Here is a 22,708-nt window from a genome sequence, read left to right on the forward strand (position 1 = left end):
GGTGGCATGCTGGGCTAACATAGAATGGGTTGGAATGCTACCAGAAGTAATTGCCAGTGGTTAGATTTATTGAAAACTTTCCTCCCTTCACCTGTTGTGTGTATGATAAACTGCAGCCAGTGAAGAGAAGGCTGGGCCTCTCTCACGTCTGGGGAATGGTGCGTTTACACTGGCTGCAGGAAAAAGAGCCACGCTTCTGACTAAAATCATGTTAAAATCACACTATAGAGTGGCACTTACTATCTCCTCTGCCCAACTTGTCTAATCTTCTCTAGAATCCTCACATGGTAATGGGGCAGGCGGCCTTCGCCAGACCTGGTGCCCCCAACCTTGCCACCACTGAAAGGCCTGCATCCACATCTCACCACTTGCGATGGCTATACAGTAGAAATAGTGATGTGGTTGTTTGATCCTGTTGTATTTATATAGTTTTTAATACTCTGGACCATGCTTTGGTGTATTCTGATTTGCATTGTGATTCTGGGCACCCCTTTGGACTGCATGATTGATAAGGATGTTGGATGTAGTGTGGCCTATGTGGGTGATGTTGGGTGAGGCACATGATTTTCAACGACATGATTCAAACATGCTTCTGTGAACATAGCTGCAGATAAGTATGAGGTGCCACGGAGAGAGAGTGAGAATTGACCTACTATTTTGATGAAAACACTAAGGTGCAGTTCAGTGAGTTGGCACAGCTACATTTTTAGTCACCCCTGAATTGTAGGTCTATGTACATTTTCTGATTTACCACTCTGCAAGAACCTTAACTAAATAATAGCTGTTCGAGCAAGTTTAGATCTTCTTTACAATCCGGAACACGACTACAGAAATTTGGCATGCTCAATTCCATGCACAAAACATTTATCTCTCGTGCTTCAGGGGCCCCTTCTCTTTGGCTTTTTCATCGCCTTCTGATTTTATAAAGCGCAACAACATTTTTTTTGCATTGGTCATTTAGTAACTTTGCATTAGCTTGCAGTAAGAACACAAAGCCTCCTAATAATATTGACAAGTACCTGTTTCGAGATTCAGACTTAACCCCTTCGCTGCCAGGCCTTTTCCCCCTCCTGTGCCACGCCCTTTTTTGGCTATTTGGGGTAGTGCGCGCTGAGACCCCTGTAACTTTTTGACCACATAAGGCATCCACGCCAAATTTGCGTCCTTTTCTTCCAACATCATGGGGATTCTAAAGGTACTCAAGGTTTGTGGATTCCCCTGGAGGGGTCACAGAAATGAGCCAAAATACAGCAAAATTTAGGTTTTTGGGGGAAAAATTGGAAAAACGGGCTGCAAATGAAAGCATCTGGGTTTTTCTCTGCAAATGTTATCAAAAAATGGTTTGTGGGGCTGAAATCACCATTTTCCCAGCTTTTAGGGGATACCAGACTTTTGTCAGAAACCCAACATTTTTTACACAGTTTTGGCATTTTTCTGGGACATAGCCTATTTTAGCTATTTTTTGTGCTTTCGACCTCCTTCCAGTTAATGGTAGAAATTGGTACAAAAGCAATAATGGATCATGGAAAGCTATACATTTCGGAGAAGTAGACAACATTCTGAATTCAGCAAGGGGTCATTTGTGTAGATCCATCAAGGTTTCTTTATAGAAAGTAGACAACATTCTGAATTCAGCAAGGGGTCATTTGTGTAGATCCATCAAGGTTTCTTTATAGAAACTAACAGTTAAATATAGGATAAATTGAAAATTTGTTGAAAAAAAAAGCCTTTTGTGTCAACGTTTTCACCTGTAACTTCTTCTAAATATGACAGCTCTTTGAAAGCAATATACCGTTACATCCGCTGGACATTACTGGTTGTGGGGATATATAGGACTTGTAGGTTCACCAAGAACCCGACGAACCCAGAGCCAAAAACTGAGCAGCAACTTGCAATGGTTTTTTATTATGTACCGGGTATATAGTAATTATTCTGTAAAAATGTGTACATGGAAAAATCGGTATGAAAGACACCTATGTATTTCTGAAATGGGAACAAAATATAGAGTTTAGAAACAGTAGATATTTGCACATTTCCGAAATTGGGAATACTCATACTAGCATGAGAATTATCAGTCATTTTTTAGAATGACTTCTTTTTTACACAATGTTTTTCATTTGGAAGGCAGAAATGCATTGAAAGTCAATAGGTAATAACAGTTCCTTTACAAATCTGAATTACCCTAAGGCTCCCGATAAAAATGGTACCTCACTTGCATGGGTAGGCATAGTGCCCACGACAGGAAATGGCTCAAAACCCAACGTGAACACACCACATTTTCACAATGCAAAATTACCCATTTTTAGCAAAGTGCCTAGCTGTAGTTTTTTAACCCTAGCTTTGCCGGCACCTAGGGTAACCTAGCAAACCTATACATTTTTGAAAACTAGACACCCAGGGGAATCCAGGATGGGGTGACTTGACTGCCTCCCACCAGGTTCATGTTACAGAGAATCCCTTGCAAACCTAACAAATTGCCAAAAAAAACACATATTCCCCACATTTCTCTGGTGGAAAGTTCTGGAATCTGCGTAAATCCACAAATTTCCACCCAACCCGCGTTCCCCAAAGTCTTCTGAGAAAAATGGTACCTCACTTGTGCGGGTCGGCCTAGTGCCCGCAACAGGTAACGGCGCAAAACGCATCGTGGACACACCTCAATTTCGCAGTGAAAAATGAACTTTTTTTGGCAAAGTGCCTAGCTGTAGTTTTTGAACCCTAGCTCTGCCGGCACCTAGGGAAACCTACTAAACCCACTACGTTTTGGACCCTTGCCTGTCGCGGGTACTTGGGCCTCCCACATGAGTGAGGCACCGTTTTTATTGGGAGACCCGGGGGAACGCTGGGTGGTAGGAAATTTGTGTCAGCCCGGTGATGCCACAACTTTCCCACACAAAAATGTGTGAAAAAGGTGATTTTTTCAGCTAAATCTGAGGTTTGCAGGGCATTCTGGGTAAGGAAACGTTGGGGGATCCACGCAAGCCATACCTCCCTGGAATCCCCCGGGTGTCTAGTTTTCAGAAATGTGTGGGTTTGGTAGGTTTCCCTAGATAGCCGCCAAGCCCGGGGCCAAAAACTCATGGGACCCCCTTTGCAAAACCAGGTTGTTTTGTGATAGGTAATTTTGATGTCTCCTCAATTGGTTTTGGGCCCTTGCCCGACGCGGGCACTAGGCCTACCCACGCAAGTGAGGTACCATTTTTCTCGGAAGACTTTGGGGAACGCGGGGTGGGTGGAATTTTGTGGACCCACGCAGATTCCAGAACTTTCTACCACAGAAATGTGAGGAAAATGTGTTATTTTGGACAGTCAAGTCACCCCATCCTGGATTCCCCTCGGTGTCTAGTTTTAAAAAATGTACAGGTTTGCTAGGTTTGCCTACGTGCCAACTGCGCTAGGGCCCAAAATCCACAGGTATGCTAAAAAAAAGTCGGAGCCCAGTGGGGTTTCTGCTGCCCTGGGGGGGAATCGGCGAAGGGGGTTTTATCCCGATATGCCCCTAAAGGGGCAGAAAGACTGTGGCTATTTTTTGTGGGGGTGGGGGCATTGGTATGACCATTTTGGGCTGCCCCCACCCCCACGCATAAAAAAAGCCTGCGTACTCGCTGGCGCCTAGTGGGCTTTCTGCCCCCCCCCCCCGGGGGGCAGATCAGGGGCTGCTGCCGCCAACTGCCCACCCGGGGGGCAGAAAGACTGGAGTTTCTCTGGGGGTGGGGTGGGGGTATTGTCATGCCCATTATGGGGAGGCCCTACCCCTACACTAATAAAACAAAAAAATCCATGGTTTCTAAGGGGCTTTCTGCGCCCCCCAGGGGGGGCCAGATTGGGAGCTACAGCTCCCATCTGCCTTCTGGGGGGCAGAGAGACTGTCATTTTTGTGGCGGGGAGGGTGGGGGCATTGGCGTGCCCGTTTCTGGCAGCCCACACCCTAAAAACAATTGCGCAAAAAAAATCCCTGGTGGATAGTGGGCTTTCTGCCCCTCTGGGGGGGGGGGCAGATTGGGGGTTACTGCCCCATCTGCCCCCCAGGGGGGGTAGAAAGGCTGTAATGGTGGCGGGGTGGGGGCATTGGCGTGGCCATTTCGGGCAGCCTCCACCCTAAATAAAATCCATCACCCTAAAAAAAAATGCGCAAAATAAATCCCTGGCGTCAATTGGGCTTTCCTCCCCCCCCCCCCCCGAAGGGGCTGATTAGGGGCCAATGCCCCATCTGCCCCCGCGGGGGCAGAAAGGCTGTAATGGTGGCGGGTGGGTGGGGGCATTTTCGTGCCCATTTTGGGCAGCCTCCACCCTAAAACAAATCTTCTAAAAACAAATCCCTGGTGTTTTGTGGGCTTTCTGCCCCCCGAAGGGGCAGATTAGGGGCCAATGCCCCATCTGCCCCCCAGAGGGGGCAGAAAGACTAATGCGGGGGGTGCATGGGCATGCCTGTTTTGGGCAGCCCCCACCCTTATTTTTACTTTCTAAAAAAATCCCTGGTGTCTAGTGGGCTTTCCGCCCCCCGAAGGGGCAGATTAGAGGCCAATGCCCCATCTGCCCCCCAGGGGGGGCAGAAAGGCTGTAATGGTGGTGGGTGGCGGCTGAGCACGTAGAAAGTGAAACTTTCAGTTTCACTTTCAGTGTAATGACGTCGGCGTGACGTGCGCGCCGATCGTCATTACACTGAAAGCAGGGGGGGGCCTCGGGAGCTGGGGAAGCTCTTCCCCAGCTCCCAATGATATTTTAAATTAAAGGGAATCCCTCTGGTGCCCGCACCAGAGGGATTCCCCAAGAAATGCCTCATGACGAGCTGGACTTGTCATGGGCACAGCGCGACGAGTCCAGCTCGTCATGGGCACAGACAACAGATAACACTGAGTTTGCATCACAAAAGTGACACAATCCAAGCAAACAGTGTTGTAGTGGGATAACCTTTTCAATGCAAATCATGCTTTGTGAGGGAAAGCTGCCCACATTAACCCAAAGTAGCAGTATGCTCTACCTTGGGCCTCTTTCCATCGGGGGAGCATACCATGGGTGGTACCTGGGCGTTCTCATGCAACCACCCATGGGGTTTGAGGTAAATCCCTGGCTACTAACATTTACAGATAGGGATTTGAGCCAAAAAACTATGTCTCTTCAAGTCAGGTGTAAGACTTTCCGTATTTTTCAAATTTTGTATGTGTGTTGCACTGTACTGCACACAGACAGTTGGACGGTACATAAATTATATTTTTTGTACTAGAAATATCCCCTTTCAGTACAAAACTGATGCTTGACAGAACTCTCATACAATTGTACTAAAATCCAGGGCCACTGGAATTATGCAAGGCTGTGGCCTTTTCCCCGCATGTGCCACATATTCCATCACCTTCTGATTAATCTGCCGATTTTAACCCCAAAAAATAGTTTTTAGCTTGAATAGAACAAAACTTGCTAAAACCATGACTACCTGTATTACCGCGAATTGGAAGACCCTACGCAAAGATTAACTGGTCACCTTTCTGATAATTGTTGTATTTGGGTGTTACATTGGTACTAATGGGGTGCAACATTTGCCTAGACAATTTCAGCATGTGTAAAAAAAAATGACAAAATAATAAAGTAGTACTATCACAAAATATGTTGTTTGTGCCACATAATTTGAATTTTCTTGCCACGTAATTCAACCCTGACGCATAATTTGGTCCTCTCCTGCCACATAATTCCAGTGGCTCTGACTATGGTGCAAAGTACAGGTGGGAAGAGCCGACAAATTTACAGGGACAGCTGAGTCCAGGGTCAGCACTCACTCTTAAGAGCGCATACACAAGCCAAGCCTTGAAAAAATGTGGTATGATAATCATGCAGCACAGACCAGGTAAGAATATGGTAAGGTGTTTTTTCAAAATTAAAAAAATGAAAACTTGCAGTCGTTACACCTAAGTCAGGGGCACTGAAAGTATTACATTCTGCGGCCGCAACTTTTTTCTCATAATTTTGGAATTGCCGTACATGGCACATAATCCATCATCTTCTGCCTAATCTTCAGATTCGAACAAAAAAGATTTTGTTTCTAGCTCAAACAGATCAAAAAATAGAAAAATGTGGCTACATGTGTTCGTACACAATGGAAGGCCCTTCACAAATGTTAATTGATCATCTTTTCAGTTGCTTATTTCTGCATTTGGTTGTTAAACTGGTACTAATCGGCTGATATCTTTGCACAGACAGTTTTATCATGTGTATAAGTGACAAAACAATGAAGTAATACTATAAAAAATATACTGCATTCTGCTGCATGATTTGCCTTTTATTGCCGCTAAATTTGATGCTCCATTACAGCATAATTCCTGACCTTAGTACATAAGACTGTATGTGAATGCTTTATTAAAAGTGAGTTTTGAAACTGAACTGAGAAACTTCCTGAAAGTTTTTTGTTGCAGGTTCATGTAGTAAACACGACCGAAAAGTATTGGAGCGCTTTACCTGAGCATGGAGACTGGAAACTGTTTTCTTAGTTCCAAAGTCCACAGCTCTGGTAGTAATTCCACATACTCACCCTATCATAGTCATGTGAAACGCAATCAACCGTGTTTATTTTGTACTGCCTGCTGCCAGTCTCATAAAACAAATCAAAGAAACAGCCATTTTTGTCATTGATGGATTTGATGGGCCTCCTGGCCCGCAGCCTGCCACGAAAATAAAAATGGGGAGTTTTCACACCTCCCTTTTGTGTGTATTAAGCCTAGGAAAGATGAGTGTGCTGCCTGAGAGAGTCTGGGCGCTGGAAGTATTAATGCTGCGCGCATACGCTCAGTCGACAGGGAACACTGCTCACAATACTTAACTGCATGTTAGACATGGCATCCTTGGCGTGGTTTCCCCCCTAACATTTTGCCTTCATACCTCCTGTTTTTGATGATTATGTTATTGCTGCCTTTAGGACTCTGTGCACTTTACCATTGCTAACAAGTACTAAAGTGCTGTGTTCCCTGCTTAAAACGTGGTAACACTGGCTGAGATCCAATTGGCAAATTTAATTTGCTTATGCGTCCCTAATAAAGTGGCAATACATGTGCCCTGGGCCTGTAAAGTTAATGCTACTAGTGGGACTGCCAACCAATAACTAGACTGGGTTTTGGCTAATGGCAGTAAAGCTGAGCCAGACTTAAGAAGTAACGACAGATTGCTAGTACTGCGAAAAACTTTTTTCTCAATCAATTATGAGGAGGAATTTTTGAACCAAACAAAAACCCCAGACAGGAAGCTTTGTCGATTGAATCAATCAATTCTTTGGTTTATTATTCATATAGTTGACCTTCTAATATTATTAATAGATCAATCGAAAATTAAGAAAAACACACAGTGGACAATACTGTATTATCTTCACAAACCATCACATCCAGTCATTCGATTCAGTTCAACTCATTTATTCTCATTCGCACATTCATCCATTCCAAAAACATACAAGGGATTCATTCATCAAATATATAAGACATTTTTGTAAAAGACCACAGAAGAAAAAGGCTAAACAATTTTGTCTAACAATTTTGGTTGGATTCAAATTCTTGTGGCCAAAAAAGCAAGGTCTACGCGTTTCGAGTCCCCATAATTACTAGGGCTGTCATCAGGACCTGTAGGCTAAGAAAACAAAAAAGAAAGAATAGTTCAGTATGTCTAGAAGCTCAACACCATCTCTTTACAAATCTGTGCGTGTAAACGGAGCTTAATTACCTCTAGTGGTGGAAAGATAGATCAACCGATCTATATCCCAAATAATTCTGAAAAGTAACAAAGTCAGAGAAAGTTGTGTCAGAAAAAAATAGGTGCTAAAGTAACACCAGTCATCCTCTTAAAATGCTTGTTACTCACATAATGTTGTATGTTTGACTGTCGTCTTGTTTTAGTAAACCTGAATGAGGGTGAAAGATGTTTAGGCCACTAGTCCGGTTCAATAAAAGAGCTGAATTAGGCAGCACTGCAGAGGGCTCAATTTACTTACAGAGACGAATGTGAAGTCCAAGCTGAGGGCAGTAGAGCGTGCAAATCTCTTTTTATGCTGTTGTAGAAATGATACGAACAAAGTGTAAGCATCATGAGGCTTCCGGTAAAATGGAATGTTAAAACAATCAGGCAAGCCAATTACCTTCGAGAGCAGAGTCACGGAGATGGATCAAGTGGAATCGCTTGTTTGGGTATTTTTTCTTTTTGTCGGAGCACTGTGAGAAATATACGGACGTTTAGTTTGAGGGGGTCACAGAGGTGTTAGCATCTTAATTTTTTTTGTCTAAGCGCTGTTATAAGAATGATACGGACAAAGTGTAAACATAATGAGGCTGCCGATAACACGGGGTATTTTAAAACGAACATGCGAATCAGTTACCTTGAAGAGCAGAGTCACGGAGGTGAGTCGGGCGGGCTCGCTGATTTGAAATTTTCATTAGCGGAACTCTGTGGGAAAAGAACGGCCGTTTAGTTGCAGGGGGCACAGATTCGGTAGAATCTTAAGTTTTTTGTCTATGGACTGAAGGGAGCAGGGGCCATACCTTAGGCATCCAGTTTGCTTCGTCCTTTCATTCTCGCGATTTGTGAGTCCGGTCATGTGACCTCAACGCTGTTTATGAGCCCGGGAGGATCGTGGAAGAAAGACTATGCTTTTAGAGCCTGTGTATTGTGAAATATACGTTGCTGCGATAAAAATATTCGTAGAATAGCGTGAAAATATTTTGCAACCTGGAGATGAAGTTGGTTTCCAAAAAACTATGAAAAACTATACTACCAGAATTGGTGTATTCTCAATGGTGTAAATGGTGGTGCACACGAGGAATGCACGAACACGCCAATTCGTTGCCAATTATTCATATGTTGTAATGTTGTATCATGATGAAGTGAAATATACCTTCAAGCAGTTAGTATAATAATATTTTATTTTATGTTGCTACCTAGAAAACTTTATCGAGGTTATTGCAAGCACAGCTAGATGGAAATCTCCGTATGCCAAAGAATGAGTAGGAAAAAGGGGCCTCATGGCTCAAGTCAGTTTGAACAGTTCTGAAAGTTCATTCAATCCAGTAGTGGCTGTATTAAATTTCAAAATTAACATTGCTTCACGTCTGGACAATTTTAGTTCCAAATCGCCTCCTCTCTCATCTTGTTCCACTTTTGAGATGACTGTCCATCTTAAATCTTTGATTGAGTGATTATTAATTTTCCAATGAGTGACCAATGGCGCTGTTTCGACGTTTTTGTTAATCCTTGATTTATGTTGGGATATTCTTAGTCGGATTTCTAGGCTTGTTTTCCCAATGTACAATAGATTACAGGGACATCGTATCCCATAGATGACGAATTTGCTTTTGCAGTTCGTGAATGAATCATGTTTCCAATAGATGGAATTGTGTTGGAAAAGAGAGCCTTCTTCTGTGGATGAACAGCATATGCAGGTACCGCATTTATGATGGCCACTTAATGGTGGAAGGCCGACATAGTCTCGTAAGGTGTTTTGTTTTGTGACGGGCATTGCCGCCCGTACAATTTGATTTGCAATGTTACGTCCTTTTTTGAAGGCAAAAAGGGGGTTTTCTCTGAGTAATTGATCGATGTTCTTGATCAAGTGCCAATTCTGATTAATGACTTTTTTAAGCATGTTCGAATTGGGACAAAATGTAGAGACGCAAACAATTCTCTCAAGTGGTGGTTTAGCATTCTTTTCAAGGAGCACATTCCTGTTGTCCCCTCCTTAGATTCAGTATACCGGCAAGAATAATAACATATGGGCATGAGGTGGGGTAGACCAATAACTGGCTGTTCTTCACATGGGTCTTATTTACTCATTTGGGTTGTTTTGTTTCCTTGATCCTTCGGGGAAATGATGGTGGGTTCCTCCCTTCTAGAAATATCAATTACTACGTTGGGTCCCTTGAAAGTTTGTAAATTTAGGGGAGCAGTGCCAAGACCCCCCCCCCTTAAGTCCTTGAGATAGGGGTTGCAGTGTCCAAACGGGGGAAGATTGTCTTTATCACAATTGGCTCAAGCTTGTTCTCTTCTACCCAACATCTTCTTAACCTCATCAATGAATTTGTTTAATATGTCCAACTTTGTATATATCAGTAACAATTCAGCCCGTAAAAGCATAAAAATATTTGGCAGAGATTCCCCTTCTAACAACATGTCCCCTCTCCCATTCAATCCTTCTTTCTAACCGACTTGATCCGTATATGGCTGACCTGTTGTGAGATTCGATGGTGGTTCATTTACTATGACGGCCTGATCAACACCCTGGGTCTTAGAAAGAGGGGAACTTCGGGGCACTTTTTTATTAATCTTAATCTTTGGAATTTTCCTCTGGCGTTTCCCCTGCTTAAATTGGGGTGAACTGCTTAATGAGCCATCTCTTTGTGGTAACACTGAGGCATCTGGGCCTTGTCCCAATTGACCGTTGCCTAAGGGTAATTGCCCTTGTCCAAGTCCAGGAGAAGAGTATGATACAGGGCCAGACATAACCCCCTCGGTACTGGGTGAGTCGACCGCGACAGCCGTGAGGGATAACCTTCTCTCAATTAGTTTAATTTCTTCATTGATTGCCGTCACCGCCCTCTTATGCATTCTATCCAGAGAGGTAGGCATGGCAGCTAATTGAGGTGTTTTGGGACCCTCTCCTACTTTCCTCTTGCCCATATTACTATGCCTGACTGACCGGGTATGACACCTTACACGGTTTAAAAATATTCAATGGTAGGACCAAGAGGCTGGCCTGGCCTGTCCTCCTCTGGGCTCTGACGGGCGTAGACAGGCCCTGCGGGAGCCTTGGTTGGCTTAAAGTGCCTCCCGGCATGGCGTTGGTGGCATTAGTGCCACGGTGCAGGCTGGAAGCTGGAGTTTCTACTCCCCCCCGGTCCGTGTGGCTGTGGAAAGGCTGTAAGGGAGTATTCAATTGCACTGAACGTAAACACCAGAATGCTGTCTCCCAAAAAGACTTCCAACTATAATAAAGTGAACACTTAAGAATGTGCGGCGTTTGTAAATAGTTATGAGTGATTGTTATGAGTCATTAGGGCCACCCTAGTACACAACTTTCGACTGTGCACTTGGATCATGGGTCACATGAGCGCACGGCCAGGGATCATTGTCCTCACTGGGTGGGCTGCTGCTCTACCCTAAACCCTGAGCCGTCCCTATACAAGGGAGTCTTTGTGGAGGGGAGGAAGCTGATCAGCAGAACAGCACAGGCAGCAAATCTCTGCACACTGCTCTCCGCCAGCAGTCAAAAAAACTTTTAAAAAACTCCGGATCTGGATGCCTTTCGGCAATTTTGGCGGCTGGCACAGCCCCCTTGAGGCGGCTCACCCGATGTCCTGTAGTCTCCAAGATTGCCCGTTCCTTGGCCCGCTGTCCTAAGCTCATGCTGTCCTGTTCCACACTCACAGGGAGACACTGTGGGTGAAGGGGGTGGGAGGACATCAGAAACATCGGTTTAGCAGCCGGGGCCTGCAACTCCTCCCTCTACGGCTCTCTCGGCTCCTCGGCCCGCGCCCTTCGCTGCTCTGGCACCGCTGCTCGATCACTGGCCCTGCCTCACGTTGAGCGTGCACTCCACAAAGTCATACCATTAAGAGTAGTAATCTGTACTTATCAGTACATACTTACCTTCACAATATTCTGGTTAACATTTTCCCCACAATTTTTTGCATGTAAATATTTTCGTGCATGTAATTCTGGGGGTACCCTAACAACTCAATAAACCTGCTCTGGTTACATCAAAATACAGTTCTAAGAGAATCTCCGCTCTACACCTGGTAGTTATGGCGCAAGCAGCAGGCAACCGCAAGAGAAATGTGTTTGAAATTCAAGCAATAACAACAATTTTAGAAAGTAAAGAATGCAATACATTAAAATTCCCAAACCAGTTTAGAGAACTAGAGGAAATGTTAATGAACAAAAAGACACCGAAATCATTAAATAGGTTACAGGAAATCAGAGATAGGAATTTTCAAAATTTTAATGCAAAAAGTGTCTACAAAAAGTAACAAGCATTGGCATAGCCAATAGGTCTCGCTTTTGGGACCTTATAAGTGTTTAGACAGAGCTATTGGCTTTGTTAATGTCTTTAAGCTGTGTTGTAGAACATTGTGAATGTTGTGCAGCATGTTGAAAAGTTATAATAAAAAAAGTGTTATAACCATTGTTGTTACCCTATATATAACCAAGAAAACGTTATGTACAACTGAACGACCCTAATAAAAACAGAATTAACACAAAAAATGTGTTCTAGTTTTTTTGTCCATGTAATGCTGGCAACCTTTCCCTGCCTGTTCTAATGTTAATTTGTTATCGTTTTTTTTGTTATGGGGAGGGGGACATAAACAACGGAAGAGTGGAGGTTGGGAAATAGTGCCTCGATTACAATCGGAGCAGAAGAGTGACACTAGGGGAGAATCAACAGATGCCAGATACCGAGTGTAGACTGTGGTGGCGCGGAGTGATGCTGAGGTGGTGGTGTGCTGGTTCGGAGGTGATACTCAGGGGATGCTGAACGATACTTAGGTGGCACTGAGTTGCTGAGTGATGCTACGGTGATGACTCATCCTGAGGTGGTGGTGCTGAACTGGTGCTCAGGTGGTGCTAAGTGATGCTGAGTTGGTTCTGGGCTGAGGTGGTGCTGCACTGAAGCTGAAGTGGTGCTACGTTGGTTCTGAATTGCTGCTGAGGTGGGGCTACGCAGGTGGGGCTGCACTGGTGGTGCTGCAATGATGTAGAGGTGGTGCTGTGCTAATGCTGAGATGGTGCTGTGCTGATAATGACATGGTGCTGCACTGCAGCTGAGGTAATGCTGCACTGATGCTGAGTTGGTGCTGCACTGGTGGTGGTGCACTGATGAGGAATTGGTACTGTGCTGATGCTAAGATGGTTCTGTGCTGATGCGGTGCTCAGGTGGTGCTGGGGTGGTGCTCAAGTGGTGCTGAGTGATGCTGAGGTGTTGCTGAGTGAAACTTTGGTGGTGCTGTGCTGGTGTTCAAGTGGTGCTTAGTAATGCAGAGCTGGTGCTGCGCTAGTGCTAAGGTGATGCTGCACTGGTGCTGCTGTGCTAATGCTGAAGTGGTGCTGCATTGGTGATGAGTTGCTGCTGAAGTGGTGATGCGCTGGTGCTGAGTTGGTGCTGTGCTAATTCTGTGGTGGGGCGGAGTTGGTGCTGCATTGATGCTATGCTGATGCTGGGGTGGTGCTGCACTGGTGCTGAAGTGGCACTGAGTGAAACTGAGGTGGTGCCGAGTGATACTGAGGTTGGAGCCGTGTGATGCTAAGGTGGTGCTGAGTGATGCCGAGGAGGTGCTGAGGTGGTACTGGGGTGGTGCTGAGTGATGCTAGGAAGGTGCTGGGTGATGCTAGAGTGGTGCTGAGTGATGCTGAGGTGGCGCTGAGTGATGCTTTGGTGATATTCAGGTGATGTTGTGCTGGTGATGAGTTGGTGCTGTGTTGGGGATACGGTGGCGCTGTGCTGATGCTGTGTTGGGGCTGCGATGGTGCTGTGCAGGAGATTGTGCACTGATGCGCAGGTAGTGCTGTGCTGAGGTGGTGGTGTTGAGTGAGGCTTAGGTAATGCTGCACTAGTGCTGAAGCAGTGGCGGCTGGTGAGGTTTGTGAGTGGTGAGGCTGGGCTTGGTGTGTGTAGGACTGGCACGGCATTTTTTGAGGAGGTTAGTGGCCATTTCCTGTGCAAATCGTATATAACAAAAGTAGGATAAAAAGCTGCATTTTTCAGCTCAATTTTTTTTAAATAAAAAGAGCAAAAGCGAATAGCTTTCCTAGAAATGTTTACTCCTTTATCAAATGACTTTAGAGCACATAATCTACTTCTCATCCTGCTGCTGAAATAGTAGCATTTGTAATATGGATCTCAACACAAAGCCATGAGAGAGGAACTATGCACGCTTAATTTTATAGTGAATAACAAAAAATAATTCGCAAATGCTAAAGTGCACAGCAGAAGGAGTCTTTGTAAGTTTGAGCACAATACCAGCAAGGGTTGATTGTCAGACTATACATGCCCCCAGCAGTTGTCACCTAATTAACTGAGTACATCAGAAAAAACAATGTTTTTCTGCCCCCTACATTCCTGCCTAGACCTAAAGTTAAAAAACATATTTATCCAGGCGGCTGGCATAGATGCAAGTTTCAACCCAATCTACATCTTTGTCTTCCAGAAATCTCCAAGAACAAAACTACAAATCCCAGAATGCAACTTTGCTGTTGGCTATAAAAGTAAAAATAGCTGAAGGTGTCTCAGAATCATTTCTGAAACTTTGCTCATTACATATGCATAATTAGTTTCCTCAACTTGTGGTAAAGTGTCACTTTACGCATTTTAATGTAACACACAAATGCACTCATGGACATGCCACACATAAGCAGTCTCGGAGTTTGGCAGCTATGATGACATTTGCGATTGGAAATGAACAAATTTGAGGGTAGTGAGTGAAAAGTAGGTGCATGCATGTTGAAAGGCGGATGCAATTTTCATAATAATTGCACTGCACATTTGGCTGAATACTCTGGTCCACAGAGTTTCACATTAGGCGCTTACAAAAACACATTTACATTGACCCAAAAGCAAATTGTAAAACATTTTTTTCAAGCAAACACTATAAAGTGATTTTGCGCTCTTAAAATCCCAATTTTCTCATTAACAGCATGAGTCCCAGCTTATATTAGTACCATTGGAAATTGTAACTCATTTAAACAGGACAAGATATGTTTTAAAATAGTGTCGGATTTCGACAGAAATGGCGCTGTGCTTCTGACAAATGGACTTTTCCATAATATGCCCTTGCTTATAGGGTTCCCATCATTTTAAGTGCCCCACCACCTCCCAAAGCCTGCTGTAGTACACCCCCACGTACAATCGATGGCCCAATTGCAACTAACAAGATGGGCCTGGACCCGGCAGCTGTCAATTTCTTTTTGCGGTCCTTACTTGGTGAACTTCTGAGTAGCGGCACAACTCCTTCACATGCATCATGACGACAGGAACTGTCCTGCAGTGCTTTCCGGCCCGACTCCTTCACATTGCGTCATGACAACAGGAACTGTCCTGCAGTGCTTTTTGGCCCGACTCCTTCACATTGCGTAATGACAACAGGAACTGTCCTGCAGTGCTTTTAGGCCCGACTCCTTCACATGCATCACGACGACAGGAACCTGCAGTGCTTCTGGTCTCTGTAGCAGCCCACTAGCTGCAGGCACTGCAGCAAATCATTTGTCTGTCTGAACAGACACACACACAGCATGCACATTTGATTAAATGGCACCGAAGACCGAACTCTCATAAGTGGAAGCACTCGCTGCCTCAGATGCCACTCAAGTGGAGTCTGCGCAGTCTCGATTTATTGCCTTCCCGCCTGCCACATCCTTTCCCAACCTGTAACGAGTTGGGAAAGGGCGGGGTGACAGCGCTCTCTCCACTCTCTGATTGACGTGGAGGCTTAGAGATACCGGGCTTCAATTCAAAACGCCCGGGTCTAACTTTACCTCCACGCCATCAGGGGGTGGAGACTGGGCGTGAATGCAAGGTCTTTGCCATGCTGATGACCTCACAGGCCTCAGGGCAGAGAGATTGTCAGCCCAGCAAAAAATGAGACTTTCGGCATACCCAGGGGAGCAATTAAAATGCTGTGTTAGGCTCGTCACCAGTCACGTGCCTGCATTGCTATCGCTGAGCACAGCAACAACGCTGGTGTAGGCGAGTGGAGCAGGCAGTGCCCCTCCCTCGTTCTATAAACTTATAAGGGTGATTTTTTAAATAAAACAAAAGATTTAACATTATAATGATAATGTTTGCTTTGTTTTACAGTGGAAGTAAAGGGGGCGGAGCCCCGACGCCCGTGCTCAGAAACCGCCACTGTGCTGAAGTGGTGCAGAGTGATGCTATGGTGGCAAGGAGTGATGCTGTGCTGGTGCTGTGCTGAGGCGGTGATGCTACACTGATGCTGAGGTAGTGCAGAGATGCTGCACTGGTGCAGTGCTGGTGTTGAGGTGGTGTGCTGGTGTGGAGGGGGTCTGCGCTGGTTCTGAGGTGGTTCTGAACTTGGGCTGAGTGATGCTGAGGTGGTGTTATGCTTCTGTTGGTGTTGTTGGAGTGCAGTTGCGTGCAGTGGCCTTGCGTAGATGACTGGCAATGAAGGCAACTCTGCTCATAAAAAACTGTGTAGCTATGCAAAGAAGTGCCTTTTTTCTACGATATACAATCACAAGCTTAACAGAAAAGTGAATGTAGTGAAAAAGGCCTTTACACAATTGCAATGCACCATGCAGTGTTTAATTTTTCAAAGTCAAAAGCATGTTTGCCTTTGGAGCACTCTCCACATACTTAAAATTGCATTTTCTCCCTTTTATGGTTATCTGGCATCACAGCTAAGCTGCTCTCTTACCTTGCACTATGAAAAGGGAAAGTGTGAAACCCAGCAAATAGCAGAGAACAGTTCATTTGTTGGAGAAGGGAGATCTTATTAGACATGTCTAACACTGTCATTTTATATATGCAGATTACATTAGGTTCATGCATAAAGTGTAAGCATTTTGATCTATATGATATTGAGAAGTGTCCTAGCGCATCATGAGTCGCACAAAAAATTGCCACAACTTTCTATACCATCGTAAATGTTGCTTCGGGTGTCTTTAGAATGAACTTTTTTTGTTTTTTGCAAGAAAACACAATGTTTTGGTTTGATCCTTTACATCTTGGCAACAATCCCCCAGTAATTCTTTCTCTATTGAGTAACAATAAAGAACAGCAAATGTGGCTTGCTATCCCCAACCAGTAACTTAGCAGCTTAGAAAGTAGGTTTTAGTCCTGGTGGGAAGCTTCAGAACCAGTGATTTACAGCAGTCCACACAATGTTTACGTACCAAAAAATCACACATATGCAGGTCATGGTGGGAGAGTAATCTTTACAGCTATGCTAACTTTCTCTTTAATATAGCATAAGTATCTTTCCAAACACAACTATGAAGTAATCAATCATCCGTCACTCCAAACTTCTTGCTCGACCCTTCTTGCTTTAAAAAAAAAAAAAAAGGTGTAAGAGCCTCACAATCAGCTTACATGCTAAGGTAGCCTAAAGGCTTAAAAATACACATTTTACCTTTTAAGACATCTGCAGTAACATTGTTTTTCCACCCAAACAATACCAAATTAGAGTCAGGGAGTCTGAAGTGGCGAGAAAGAGTTAAATAGTCTGTAACTGTTAAGAAAGGAGACAGCCATTCTCGACTACCCAGAGAATTAGCATAGCCATAAAGAGCTCTATCATTGCTGTGACTGGCATACAGAGAGGTGTTTGCATGTAGAATTTAAGTGATTTGCGCGCCCTATCGAAAACAAAGAAACTCTTCAAACCTAAATAAAGAATTAAATAGAAAGCCAAGCTGCCTTCTCAACAACAAATAAGCATAGAAACACACGTAACTTTCACAAATACATTTTTAAAACTCGGTTACAGCTCTTCAATTTGTAAGGAAAGGCTGTGAATAAGGCATGGATGAGGAAAACAATGTACCAACGCATCCGAAGGCAAGGGTGTGGAGGGCACGGAGGGTTAACCCTCTCTATCAGCACAGGAAGCACTAGCAGTAGGCTCCGTATGTGTTTGCAAGAAGCCCGTGTATTGTAATAAAAAAATTCTTATCACTAAAAAAGCACAAGCATCTGCAAAATGATAGTTATCTCATTTAGAAGAGTTTGAGCTATTGGCCTTTTAAATGACAATGCCTTTTATTTATGTGTTTTTTTAAACACACATAAATAAAAGGCATTGTCATTTACAATGCCAATAGCTCAAACTCTCGTAAATGTAGACCTATTGCATCGTAAATGCGTTAGGAGAGAGCGTGTCCGGCTTTTCCTGCAGCAACAGCAGGCAGGACAAATCTCTTTGAGAAATTAGTGCTTGGAGGCTGTAAATAAAGCCTACCGAGCAACAACACTCGTAACAGGGGTTGTCCTCATGAGAGGTTACAAAACAAGCATTGGCATAGCCAATAGGTCTCGCCTTTGGCACCTTATAAGTGTTTAGCCATGCAACAGTTAATGTTGTTGCACCAAGGATATTGGGCTGGATAACTAAACACTTATAAGGTTCCAAAGGCGAGACCTATTGGCTATGCCAATGCTTGTTTCAGATGTTTTGTGATTTTGCATTTTATGAGAATGGTTTGCATGTGGTATTCTACTTTTTTTATTTTACTGTACTGCTAATTGAGTGTTGTGTACTTAATTCCCTAACACTTTCTGATAGTAAATCTTCAGTTTAGCCCTCAATAGTACATTTTGGGACAGGGATACCAATAAGGAATCTTTGGTTTGCTTCTGCGCAGCCCTTCTGGAAAGGCTTTGTGGAAAATTATCTTTAGCTCGTACAACTGTCTCCAGACACCTCACCCGTGGCTCCTCCTCTCCTCCCAGCCTTAGCTCATATGGATGTGTCCCGCTACCTTATCCTTTGACCCCTAGCCTTAGCTTATATGATTGTTTCCAGCACTTTGTCCTTTGTCCCTTCTCAGCCTTAGCTCATATGAATATATCTGGCCGCCTTTCACTTTGCTCCAAGCCTCTTAGATAGATTTATTTCGGAGAATGTGTCAAAAATTATAAAAACATTAAATGAACAAGCAAAACAAACAATTATTGTATGTTGTGACACCATATGCTAGAAAACTCATTTATTCTAAGACAAACGTTCAAGGAACTGAATAGGAGTCTGAAAGGACTAGCCAGCTGAGTGTAAGGCTGCCCGGGGGGGGGGTTGCGCAGCGGCCCGCCCCTTGAGGGCGGCCGCCTTAGTGCCACAGGAAGGCACAGGGGTGGGAGGTCGTGTCCCTGGGCTTGACCTAGGGAGACCCCAGTCAGGTAGCTGCTTCCGGCGGGGAGGAGCCAAGGGGGGGGGTACATATTCGGTCCCCGCCCCCTCCTCGCCCTCTTGTCCGCTCGTTTGCCTTGAAGTGCTTGCGTCGTCTCGTCGCTGGTATCTCCGGGCCTGGTCGTGACTCGCGCGCCTTGGCCCGGCTCGCCGTCCATCGTTTGCTGGCAAGATGCCACGGGGTGGCCCGCTGGTCTGGCTGGTGCGCCTCTTCTGTGTGCGGTGAGTCGCGGAGCTTGTAGCTCGGAGGATATGTTATTGGTATGGTCGTCTCGCATGCCCTGCCCCTGCTGGGGATTTTGGTGGCGGGGTGTAGCAGTTCAGCACAGTCCGAGTAGTCCGGGTGTGTTTTGTCCCTTTCACAGAGCCTCCACGCCGTGTCGTTTCACGTGGTTCGTTGGTACCACAGGTGTCCAGGTTTTGCGTGAGGCCGGGTAGGATGAATTTTGAATGCCCCTTAGCCTCGAGGGCGCGTCCACATCGGTGAGTCCGTTTGCGCAGGGAAAACGCGGGGCTCTAGTGCAGCGCTCCAATTTCATTGTGGGCATATATACTGGGCATGTTGGTGCTCTGATGTTTGTGTGCGGGGTGGTGTGATTAGTGCAGCACCCCTACAAATTAATCTGTCTCGCGCTGCTTAATACAGCCCAAGGCTCTCGCCTTTCCAACCTCCCTGTCGTCCTCTTCGTGAGAGCTGCTGTGCATAATTATCGCGGTGAGGCACTACGCCACTACCCGATCTCCCTGCCTCAGGGTAGTATCTGGGACTGGCCGGCCTGGCCACGGCTGCGATCCCCCTCAGTGGTGAGAGGGTGGGGGACGCACTCCGAGAACACAGCAGGCTGCGCTGGCAAGGTACCAGCTCGACGGGTCCCCGGGGCTTGACGGGGATCTAGGGAGGAGGTAGCCAGCAGGGATGAACCTTCCCGCAATCCCTTCACCCTCCATTGCGGTGGGGCTTGCGTGTCGCTCCCTCCTCTTCCAGCATGAGAGGCGAGATATGGCTTTCGGGGTAGGCGCGAGAGGCCGTGCCCATTTGGCAGTGGAGGGCCTCGGGCACGCTAGACCGCCTCTGTGAAAGGGGGTGTGCGAAGAGCACCGCGCGGCGCCCTTTCCCCTGGTTCCTGGCCCGTTCGCAATACGGCAGGGGGGACAGCAGCTGCGCCTTCATGCATGTGTTTCTCTAGCTCCCAGCGGAGCGGGGGCCCGGGCAGTCCACGTTATCGGGAACGGGTCTCATCCAGGGCTCTATGTTGGGTCGGCGCCTGTGCGGAATGGTCCTGAGCCCGTGCAGGCTCCGGTGTCAATGCGGTGGCGGTCCGGGTGTTAGCGATGATCGCGGATGCAGTGGGGGGGGGGGGGAGGAGATGTGGTGCAGCTCCATGGCCAGCAGCGCCTTCCGGGTACAAGTAGCCCGCAGATTAGGTACCGATGCTGCAAAGGGTGGTCCCTGAATTCACGCATTCTGGTGGACCAGCACGTCTTGCCAGGGCCTTTACTGAGAGTCGCCATGGGGGCCACCCGCACCTCCACCTCCACCCCCCTGCCATATGCAGGGTAGCTCAGTGGCAGAGCTCGTGCTGTGCGTGCATGAGACCCATCGATACAATTCCCTCCTCTGCCACCTCCTGGCATTTCTCGTTCCCCCCGCACTGAATGGCTAATGTACTAAGGAGCTAGGTAAGCGCTCCAACCTCTGGCGGTTTGCGCCATATATGATCCCGGGCTCACTCCTTCCGAACCATGCTGGGCCTGAGGGGGAAGGGTGAGTTGGATGCTCACCAAAACCGAGGGTTTGGGTCGCGCATGCTCGAGTAGCGAAGCGCGTACTGTAAGAAATCGTATATCACTGGCCAAACGCGGATCACATGATGTAGATTGGAATTCATGTCCACTGGTAGCGCGCTGGCTGCGACCCCCCTCCAGGTTCCTTTGTAAGGCATGTCATCGTTCCCATGGTTTTTGGCCCTCATTCGGTTCCCCTAGGTGAATGACCCTCACAAAGATAGAGCGGGTTAACCGCGCCCCGCTTGGTTTCTTGTATGGGTATGGAACTGGCAAGGGGGCGCTACTCCCTCCTCTGCCCCGGGTGCCGGAATCGGAGCGTCGCGTCTTGCTGGTGGGTCAGACGGCGTGGTTCTTGCCCGGGATGGGTGAGCCAGGTGAATTGTGCGGCGGGAGTTGGGGCCGGTGCCAGCGGCTACAGTGGTGCTTGGTTGCAGGGAAGGCAAATTATTATCTCTAGGCCGCACGCTAGAGTTTCGGGAGGCTAGCTGTACAAAGCATGGCAGAGTTCTGGGCACAAGTAAATCATCGGCAACCATGTTGTGTGAGAACGGATGGTGACTATATGCAGACAAAGAGTGGGTGTCGGAACAAACAGCTTTTGATGCTTGCATTTAGTGGCCATGATGTGTGGGTGCGATCGGCGCTTGTGTGCCGCAGGAGGTAGAGTACAGCGAATCTTTTGTAATGGAGGCATACTTCATTCGTTGAATCTGATTTCTCTTGCAACTTCGTTCAGATAACGAATTACTCCAATGGTTTAACGCACGGCACGGAAGTCTCGCCGCTGGGGTATGGTATTCAGTCCCCATTGGGTCAGGCGCGATATAGATTGTAGGCATACTGATGACGCTCCCATACAGGGGGGGGCCGCTGCAATGGCATTTAGTTTTGGTTTTCAGGCATTGATACGGTCATGGGGCCACGCTGGAATGAATCCGCTCTAGTATGAGGGGGGAGTATGCAATTAAGATCTTCCGGCATTAGGAGGCCGCTCCCATAGGCGGGTGCGGCAGGCATGGGGCACGGTCGGGGTTAATGTTGGCTCCACCGTCGGTTTAGCGTCTGAGTGCTGATGATAAAGCAGGAATGTTTGGTGTCTTGTAGTACACGCCGAGATGGGGTAGCACGATCCGGTGAAGTCAGCCGGCGTTTTCGGAGTGGGGAGCTGGCCAGACCGTAGCGGGAGGCATGGTGATGTCTTCAGACACCAACATCAGAAGCATCAGACCTGGTGCAAGGCTCCTGTGCTCCTCTGGTGTAGGTTGGGTCTGAGCCAGCACGTGCACATCGTGTCACTGGCTTTCTTTGTATCTCTTATTATAGGTCAGGGTGATACTGCTGACCTTCGCTCGGGAAGAGAACGAGTCCAGCTGGAGATTGGAGAATGGATAGGGCATTAGGGAACAACCGCGATTATATAAAGCGCTCCGTTGCCATCCCTTCTTAGTGATACGGTTGTTACGGCCAGCCGGTACGGGGATCGATCGGTGGTTTTGCACAGCTCACGGGTGGCAGCGCCTAAGCTAGGGTTTAAGGGCTAGTACGTGAAAAGGGTCCCACATTATGCGTGCTTCAATTTATATTTGCACCGCCTTATTAAGCTAAAGATAATGGAGTATTTGCCAACTTATCTAGGAGTGTAGTGCTGCTGGGCGGTGCTGTAGTTTTCTCTTGGGTGGCTCACTGTTTGGGGGGAAATTCGTCTGTTGCCACAGCATATGAGGCAATCCTTCTATAGACCCTGGACTCTGAAGGCTCTTGTCTTTAATAGGTTTGCACTTGAGACAAACTAGGTAGGCAGCCGGGGAAGGGGTGTGGCATAACGGCCCGGCTGCTATATGTATGGCTAGGGGTATCATGTCTGGTATGTGCAGCAATATTAGGCAGGGGCCTGCATCTTAAGCAACAGTCAGCGCTCTAAGCTAACGTTGCAACTTTATTCACTAGCCCAGTTGCTGCTGATTTCTTAGGCAACTAACTACCAGTGACTAAGCCTACACCCCTGACGTGCCGGGGATGTCTTGCTGGATCATATATCGGCATGCAAT

General features: G+C 46.5%; 1 long non-coding RNA gene across 2 annotated transcripts in view; it reads right to left on the reverse strand.

Annotated features, from left to right (window-relative positions):
* LOC146810015 (uncharacterized) overlaps positions 1–8,594 on the reverse strand; it is a 122,591-nt gene extending 113,997 nt beyond the window's left edge. The window contains exons 1-7 of one of the 2 annotated variants that reach the window (XR_014965621.1): positions 8,508–8,594; positions 8,345–8,412; positions 8,108–8,180; positions 7,964–8,020; positions 7,834–7,873; positions 7,696–7,742; positions 6,259–7,602 (exon numbers count right to left, since the gene is read on the reverse strand). This is a non-coding gene — a long non-coding RNA (uncharacterized LOC146810015). Of the gene's footprint in view, positions 1–6,258; positions 7,603–7,695; positions 7,743–7,833; positions 7,874–7,963; positions 8,021–8,107; positions 8,181–8,344; positions 8,413–8,507 lie in introns of those variants that run through there. The other variant, XR_014965622.1, reaches the window with a different exon arrangement.
* Positions 8,595–22,708: the final 14,114 nt, after the last annotated feature.

The sequence above is a fragment of the Triturus cristatus genome, chromosome 7 (assembly GCF_964204655.1).
Source record: "Triturus cristatus chromosome 7, aTriCri1.1, whole genome shotgun sequence".
Lineage (NCBI taxonomy): Eukaryota > Metazoa > Chordata > Amphibia > Caudata > Salamandridae > Triturus > Triturus cristatus.